This window comes from Haemorhous mexicanus, chromosome 6 (assembly GCF_027477595.1).
Source record: "Haemorhous mexicanus isolate bHaeMex1 chromosome 6, bHaeMex1.pri, whole genome shotgun sequence".
Classification (NCBI taxonomy): domain Eukaryota; kingdom Metazoa; phylum Chordata; class Aves; order Passeriformes; family Fringillidae; genus Haemorhous; species Haemorhous mexicanus.
In genome coordinates this window covers 12,152-18,533 of record NC_082346.1, presented here as the reverse complement: position 1 = coordinate 18,533, position 6,382 = coordinate 12,152, and the positions used below count along the sequence as shown (strand labels likewise).

The 6,382-nt window shown below is 49.7% G+C and overlaps 2 long non-coding RNA genes across 2 annotated transcripts; both read left to right on the top strand.

Annotated features, from left to right (window-relative positions):
- The first annotated feature begins 505 nt into the window (after nt 1–505).
- Nucleotides 506–875, top strand: LOC132328310 (uncharacterized). The gene is made up of 3 exons (XR_009486733.1): nt 506–566; nt 658–699; nt 794–875. It is a non-coding gene; the product is annotated as an uncharacterized LOC132328310 (long non-coding RNA).
- Nucleotides 876–1,499: 624 nt separating this feature from the next.
- On the top strand, nt 1,500–3,445 carry LOC132328436 (uncharacterized). Its single transcript, XR_009486772.1, has 5 exons — nt 1,500–2,379; nt 2,472–2,516; nt 2,618–2,661; nt 2,743–2,783; nt 2,865–3,445. It is a non-coding gene; the product is annotated as an uncharacterized LOC132328436 (long non-coding RNA).
- Nucleotides 3,446–6,382: the final 2,937 nt, after the last annotated feature.

The following is a 6,382-nucleotide window of genomic DNA, read 5'->3' as shown; positions in this document are numbered from 1 at the left end:
GATGTCTTCTCAGGTCTTGTCCCGAGCTGTACGGGAAGCCGCTCCCTGCAAGGGATCCATTACGGCAGGTTAGGACTTGTCAGAATGTGAGCTCTAGGCAGAGGATTCTGACCGTAGGATTCCCAGGCATCCATCTTGGCAGTTCTTGAGATAAATCATTCAGTTAGCATCTTCTTCCTCCAGGCTTCTCTGAGCCTCATCAGCTCTCCATCGGTCTCACCTCGGTCATCTCAATCTGCATTCTCTCAGTCCTTGCAGTCATTTCCATTGCCAAGAGATTTCTGTGTGTGTTGTGTCCCCCTTGTTCGTCACGGGTGTCTGCACGCATTTGTGCCGGAGCTGCTCTGCCCTGCCGCATAGCCTGGTGCAATAGGGGAAGTCCCGGGGCCTTGTAGTTTGTAATGTGGGGTGTGGTTGGACTCTAGATGGGCACACGATGTCTGGAGCTCTTCAGGTAAAGTTATCTTTCAACAGTTTGACTATTGTCCTAACTTTCCTTTCAAATTCATATGGATCAAATCTGTCCCAGAGGGCCCTATCCTGGGTGCAGGCATCCTCCTGAGCAGGTCAGTCACTCGCTGTTTGTCTCTGCAGCAGAAGTGTAAATGTTGACTCTGTTACAGCACTGTTCTTTGTCTTTTTTTTTTTTTTTTTTAGCAAGTCAAGGCAGAGAGCAGCAGTCAAGGCCAAGTGGGCAAGGTGAGCATTGAGCAGTGTACAGGAGCAGTTGTTATTGCTGACGTCTCAATTTCTGGTGCAACTCTAAGCATCCATTCTCGTTCATGCACTTTAGGCAATCGACTCGGCGTACATCCAGCCCCCGTCACCAACCGGCCGATGCACCTGGTTTCCTGCAAATGTGAGCCCCGTGGAAGTATTACAAGAGTCTGTGATGATGAAGCCTTCAACTTTGCTATTTCATGGTCCCATCCTGGCAGCCCTCAGGAACGGCCAAGGAGTTGTGGTGAGTCAAGGAGGCGGGGAGGAGGAAGGAGGCTCCATTCAGGTCTCAGCAATGCCAGGTCACCTTGTCTTCACTTTAACCCAGGTGTGATGACGGTGTCAGCTGCTGAGCAGGCCTGAAGCGTGCGGCCCGAGGAGCTGTGCCTTCACAGGAGAACGGTGAGTGGGAAAATTGTCACGTTTTGACCGCCGTGCTCCTAAGATTGTGAGCTCACATTTGGTTTCCTTTCTCCTGGCAGACTCAGAGACAACAGCCTGGTGTCAGCAGGGACTTCCCAGACAGCGGGTCCGCTTTCTTTCCACCCAGCACGGATCGGCACGCCCACCTGTCCGAGAGATAAGTAGAGGGCTACGACCCACAGAGGGGATGAAAGCGGGGTCTGGGTCACGACTCAAGGTGAGGGGATTTTGATTTGGCTTTGGAGATGGGGATGTCCAAGCAGTGCCCCCTTAGGCCCTGTAAAGGGAAAGTATCGCTTTTGATCAGAGTGCCAAGGTGCACAGGGCAGAGCAGGTCCGGTGTGTATCGTGTCACTTGTCTATTGTGCATTCTGTGTTTTTTGTATATGTCATGTCTATTACCTCAGGCCTTTGAGGGGCCTATCAGAAACCATTCTTGGCATCTGTGATCCGCGTTCTTTATTCTGGCACCAATGCCATAGAACTTTTGACTTAGGAGCTCAGACTGCCATCAGACTCGCATCTCTTCTTTAGAAGCATCCAGTCAGATGTCTTCTCAGGTCTTGTCCCGAGCTGTACGGGAAGCCGCTCCCTGCAAGGGATCCATTACGGCAGGTTAGGACTTGTCAGAATGTGAGCTCTAGGCAGAGGATTCTGACCGTAGGATTCCCAGGCATCCATCTTGGCAGTTCTTGAGATAAATCATTCAGTTAGCATCTTCTTCCTCCAGGCTTCTCTGAGCCTCATCAGCTCTCCATCGGTCTCACCTCGGTCATCTCAATCTGCATTCTCTCAGTCCTTGCAGTCATTTCCATTGCCAAGAGATTTCTGTGTGTGTTGTGTCCCCCTTGTTCGTCACGGGTGTCTGCACGCATTTGTGCCGGAGCTGCTCTGCCCTGCCGCATAGCCTGGTGCAGTAGAAGAAGTCCCGGGGCCTTGTAGTTTGTAATGTGGGGTGTGGTTGGACTCTAGATGGCATTTGTAGATGGACACAAGATGTTTGCAGCTGGGAAGTTATCCTGGAGACCTTTGACGTTTGTTCTTACTTGTTTTTCAGATTCATCTGGATAATATCTGTGCATGAGGGCCCCATCCTGGGTCTGGGAGTCCCGCGGAGCAGGTCCGTCACTGTTTGTCTCTGCAGCAGAAGTGTAAATGGTGACTCTGTTACAGCGCTGTTCTTTGTCTTTTTCGGAAGTCAAGGCAGAGAGCCACAGTCAAGGCCAAGTAGGCAAGGTGAGCATTGAGTAGTTTCCAGAAGCAGGTATTGCTGAGGTCTCAGTTTCCACTGCAGCTCTAAACATCTACTCCTAATTTTTTTATTTTAGGTGGTCCACTTGCCATCTCTCCTGGCCGAGCATGCCCGATGTCAGGTGGGTACAAGCTTAAGGTATCAGTATGGCATACTTGTCAGATTAGGGAGGTTATCTTTTCTCAGTATCTCAGCATGCTTTTCTGCTTTGCTTTTTTCCAGGTGCTGTCACCGCTCCAGGCATGCCAAAGAACAGAGGAGAGCAGGTGAGTCTGTGTTTAGGCAGGGTGACTCATAGGTGAGTTTTATGCAGCAGCATGCTAAGCCTGTACCTTTTCTTTTTGCAGGTATCCTTTGAGCAGCCTCTGGAGTAGAATCAGGATTTGAGGTGAGCTGGGGCAGCGGTGCAGAGGAGTCCCGGGGATTACTCTTTTTGAGGGCAATAGTCACGTTTTCTGTATTGTCTTAGGTACCCGGAGGAGGTTTGCAGCCAAAGTTTGGAAACGGCAGCACCGAAGCAAACACGGAGAACGTCCCGACGTCCACGTACAACCGACGATGGATTTTGTCCGCTCGTCTTCCAAAAGCTAAGTGTCGCGGCCAGTAGTTGGGAGAAGGGGAAAAACCTTTACTATCACAGGGGGCAATTTGATGTCAGTTTAGCGCAGAGGTCTGTAGCGGGACGGGCTCTCTGGAAGCAAAGGGAGAGGGTTTCTCCTCAGCCTCACCACAGCCTCTGCCGGGCAGGGCAGTTCCGACCCATCTCCACATTGTCGTAAACTTTGCGTCGTCAGCCTTCTTCAACTCGACATCGTCACGGATCTTTCGCCCGAGGAGTTCGCCTTCAGGTCCGGAGCTACGGCCACGGTCAACCGGCGGTCTCCGCTTCCTTCTCTAGGCCCACCGAGCCTCTCGAGCGTCCTCTTAACCGCTTCGGCGCTAAATTCGTTTAACGAGTTACATTTCATCATTACATCCTATCGTCATACGGCTTTCTTTCCTTTTGCATCATCAGCCCCCGGCTCATCTTGCGCTAGCAATCTTGGGTCCATAAGGTGAAAGCGCCAGGCAGTTTCCACTTGTCTCTCCGTTACATCATCCGTGTCTATGTTACGTCATCCATGTCCGTGTTACGTAGTCTGTCTCCACTGTCTTCCATGTCGTAGGCCTTCGTTCCATCCCAGCTCTTTACGGGCACTATTTCTTGCCGTATCGGCCGTATTTTACACACATTCCTTCACTTATTCCGGCATCTTTAAATCTTTACTCTTTGAGACAGGAAGGATTACACAAGATGTCCTCATCCATCTTCCTTCTCGCTACCGGCTTTGGTAGCGCCTTTTCCTCCACGCCATTCTCTTGGACTTTTAGAGGGAGTGTCTTACACCCTCCTCACGTGACCGCAGTAGTTCTCTAGGTTCCATCTTCTCAAAGGGTATAGGGCTCAAGAATTAATCTTTCAGAGAGTTATGTCAAGTCCTGGCTTATACCTTATCTACCTGTGTTGGCTTATACTCTGTGTACTTATACTGTATCTACCTGCGTTGGCTTATATTGTATGTACTCTATATTGTCTGTACCTATGTTGGCTTATATTGTCTGTAATTATGTTGGCTTATAGTGTCTGTACCTTTAGTGTCTGTACCTATGTTGGCTTATAGTGTCTGTACCTATGTTGGCTGTCCCTATGTTGGCTTATAGTGTCTGTACCTATGCTGGCTTATAGTGTCTGTACCTATGTTGGCTGTACCTATGTTGGCTTATAGTGTCTGTACCTATGCTGGCTGTACCTATGTTGGCTTATAGTGTCTGTACCTATGTTGGCTTATAGTGTCTGTACCTATGTTGGCTTATAGTGTCTGTACCTATGTTGGCTTATAGTGTCTGTACTTATAGTGTCTGTACCTATGTTGGCTTATAGTGTCTGTACCTATGTTGGCTTATAGTGTCTGTACTTATAGTGTCTGTACCTATGTTGGCTTATAGTGTCTGTACTTATAGTGTCTGTACCTATGTTGGCTGTACCTATGTTGGCTTATAGTGTCTGTACCTATGTTGGCTGTACCTATGTTGGCTTATAGTTCAGGTACTTGTATTGTCTGTAATTACACCATACGTACACTTGCACCGTATGCGTCGGCTTATATCGTGTTTACTTATTTTGTACCTGTTACGATTGGAGCTGCCCTGCCCTGGCACGTAGTCACAGCTAGGTAGAACAGTTACGAAAACTTTACCGCTCATCTGTCTTCTATGGGATTTTGGGTAGAAATTTTATCGGTCCAGAGTGGGGACAAGTCCTAGCTGTCAGCCCCTTGTTGACCACTTCCTCTCGTCTCGCAGGTCCCCGAGCCTACCGATTTCTCCCCGGAATCTACCATTTGACATCGAGGAGCAGCAGCCAGAAGACGCGTCGAAGCACGTTCTCCAGCGTTTCAAGTAAGGGCCGCAGTGAGCATTCAAGTCGGAAGCGTGCGAGAGCACGTGGCCGTCTGTGTCCGCTCGTCTCCGCACGTGTGAGTGCACCCTGACTGGAACTAACCTTGTGTGTATGACCTTTTGCCTTTCAGGTTTTTCAACTCATTTTTAAATTTAGAATAAAAAATCCCCAGCCGGGGGGTTTTTTTTTTTTTCCCCCCGGCTGGGTTTTTTTTTCCTCGGTCCCGGCCGGTCCGCGAGGCGACGTTCATCGCCAAAGTTTGGGCGCGGACCGTCCAGGGGCCGGGGTTTTCGTCAGGCAGGAGGATTGTTTTTTGGAGGCTCCCGGGAACCCCGTTCCCGAAGAGCGCTACGAATGAGTGCCGGGGGTTAGCAGAGGGATTTAACATGTGAGTGAGCGTGGTTTTGTGTGTAAGCTGAAGGAAGTGTGTGTGTGTGTGTGTTGAAGGTTTCTAACACCTTGTATGACTTTTGCCTTTCAGGTTTTTCAACTCATTTTTAAATTTAGAATAAAAAATCCCCAGCCGGGGGGTTTTTTTTTTTTTCCCCCCGGCTGGGTTTTTTTTTCCTCGGTCCCGGCCGGTCCGCGAGGCGACGTTCATCGCCAAAGTTTGGGCGCGGACCGTCCAGGGGCCGGGGTTTTCGTCAGGCAGGAGGATTGTTTTTTGGAGGCTCCCGGGAACCCCGTTCCCGAAGAGCGCTATGAATGAGTGCCGGGGGTTAGCAGAGGGATTTAACATGTGAGTGAGCGTGGTTTTGTGTGTAACCTGAAGGAAGTGTGTGTGTTGAAGGTTTCTAACACCTTGTATGACTTTTGCCTTTCAGGTTTTTCAACTCATTTTTAAATTTAGAATAAAAAATCCCCAGCCGGGGGTTTTTTTTTTTTTTCCCCCCGGCTGGGTTTTTTTTTCCTCGGTCCCGGCCGGTCCGCGAGGCGACGTTCATCGCCAAAGTTTGGGCGCGGACCGTCCAGGGGCCGGGGTTTTCGTCAGGCAGGAGGATTGTTTTTTGGAGGCTCCCGGGAACCCCGTTCCCGAAGAGCGCTACGAATGAGTGCCGGGGGTTAGCAGAGGGATTTAACATGTGAGTGAGCGTGGTTTTGTGTGTAACCTGAAGGAAGTGTGTGTGTTGAAGGTTTCTAACACCTTGTATGACTTTTGCCTTTCAGGTTTTTCAACTCATTTTTAAATTTAGAATAAAAAATCCCCAGCCGGGGGGTTTTTTTTTTTTTCCCCCCGGCTGGGTTTTTTTTTCCTCGGTCCCGGCCGGTCCGCGAGGCGACGTTCATCGCCAAAGTTTGGGCGCGGACCGTCCAGGGGCCGGGGTTTTCGTCAGGCAGGAGGATTTTTTGGAGGCTTCTGGGAACAGTGTTCCCGGGGACCAAAGACTGCCAGTGTGTAATTTAGCAGTTGTGCTCAGAGCGATGGCGATTTTGTGTCGGAAGGGGGTGTTAATGGTAGATGAGCGTTGTTTTCAATGTGCTTTTGTTGTTTTGGGCTTCCTGTAACAACCTTTTTCATATTTTCATTACAGGTTGATTTATTATCA